Raw genomic sequence first — 2,319 nt, forward strand, 5'->3', positions numbered from 1 at the left:
TCAAATTTTTGTCTCTTTCACTGCACAGCACTGTCTGCACAGAGTCTGTCTACTGTACCACTAGCGCTGTTTCACAGACAGTATCTCTGTAATGCATTTGAGTAGTAGGTGTTGATAGTTCAGGGAATCCATACTGGGTCCTGAAATGTAAAGACCAAGTAATCCCAAGTCTCTTGATAATTAGCAAACTTTTATTTAGTGGTATAAAATCTTTACTAAAGTTTTGTAAAATCCACACTGAACTGATGTGTTTTCTTAACTACCTCAGACTGTATTCGATCAGCAAACAGCCCAATTTCTGTTTGCCATTTAGTCTAGTTAGATCAGTTTTCATCAGTGACAGCATGCCTAGCAGACCCTCTTATTACTAATGCCTCCCCAAAATCTGGAGAATGTTTGCATTTTTCCCTTATTTTTTAGATCACATTGAGGCTCTAGGGAGATATTTATACATATACAGGATGGAGGAAAGATAGGTTTACAATTATTCATATGAAAAACAGTGCAATAATTAATAAATGATAATGCAAGAATAAAATGTGTTTCATACACAACTATAAACCTACTTTTGCCCCACCCTGTGTATAATATAGCTCAGTCATGATTATTTGCTACATGTAATTTTTTAACTATTTTAACTATCTAAATGTCTGTATTTTTTTAATTTACTGTATATAGAACAAAAGTTTATAATACTGAAGAGTCTGCAAATATATTTTGTACCTTCTTTACCTTATTTTATTAACCCACAAAATCATTAATTTAATTAGTTTTCTTCCCCAAATTTAACCCAGTTATTTTATTTTTATATGAACTCCCTAAAACATATTCTTTTCCCATGTGCCTCTTGAGATATTACAGCAAAGCAACATAGCAATACACAGTGTATTTATTTTGTGGCATGATCAGTAAAACAAATAAAATGTGCCTTGATGTAGTTTGCTATTTGATATATTAGTGGTTACAATTTATAAAGCTTTTTATAAGGTAAGATTAAGTGCTGCTGTAGTTACCTGACTTGTTCTTTTGTGTCTACCATAATATTTTTTATCATCACTACTGTGTAAATTGGTAAACAGTGATTTTTTTGTTTCATTAATCTGAATTATATTGCATAGACTAGTATGATCATCATCACCCTTTGGTTTAATTTCAAGCCTTCCTTAAAATACATTTACTCTGTTTTCTTAGTAGAATCAAAGTTCAAATTTTGCATTATGCAAAAAGTCCAGTTTTTTTCATAAATTACTTTATTGTTGTTCAATTATAGTTGTCTGGTTTTTAAAAGAAATTCAAAAGTTAATGTTATCATAATCCTAAATAGATGAAGCACTGGTGTAGAAAACTGCAGAACAAATATGAAATTTAATAATGGCTTTCCAACAGCCTGCTTTTCAAATTGTTAGGAATTCATTAAACAACGGATGAGCAGCACTGACAATTAAATTACTCTCATACGAGTTATCTAACCATATTATGAATACTGCATACTATATAGCTCACATTTCTAAAGATATGTGGACAACAAACTGGATTTCAGATAATTAATATGAGGTTTGAATTCAGTCTCAAAAACATCCCACTTTGTCTCAAAGAAAAATAATTGGGATATAGCTGTATAAAAAGAGTTAACATTGAAAATGTTAAAGGAAAAATATTAGAGCTGTGGCTGTATTAGAAGTGTATCACCCTGTAAACAGCTGAGGGGCATAAGAAGTAATAGTGACTAATCTTACAGAGTTATAAATATCCTGAATAAAGCAAGCATGTAAAACATGCTTACATTCTATATGGTCGCTACTTTCTTTTTTTTTCCTACAGGGGGTTAAGTAGTTTGGTAAAGGCCATGCTGTTAAATGTGCCGTGGCTGGTATTGAAACATGGAGTTTGAATTGACAACCACTGCTTATAAGACACATAGAGAAGCACCATCCACATTTTTACCACTGGACAACTTTTTCAGTTTCATTTTTAGTGTCTGTATTTCTACTCAAAAGTGATGAAAACATTCTGTTAAAAATACTTATAAAAAAACCAAAAACTTAGAACAGGTGTTTCACGTAGAGCTATTTTATTCACACATCGGATGGAGCCCACAGGAAGCTGGGAAAATGAAAGAAATAGTGCAGAAGACAGACCTGCACACAGAGAAGTTAATGGTGAACAAAGTTAGTGATTGCCTTTCCTACAGTATGCTTCTGTTAACTGTTTTCCAAAATAAACCTTTACATTTTAAAATAGTTTAGATTTACATGAAAGTTGTGGGAGTGCAGAGAATTTCTACATGTCCCACGTTCAGTTTTCTCTCAATGTCTTACA

This window comes from Phyllostomus hastatus, unplaced genomic scaffold (assembly GCF_019186645.2).
Source record: "Phyllostomus hastatus isolate PE091 unplaced genomic scaffold, TTU_PhHast_1.1 phas_contig_29, whole genome shotgun sequence".
In the NCBI taxonomy this organism is placed as follows: domain Eukaryota; kingdom Metazoa; phylum Chordata; class Mammalia; order Chiroptera; family Phyllostomidae; genus Phyllostomus; species Phyllostomus hastatus.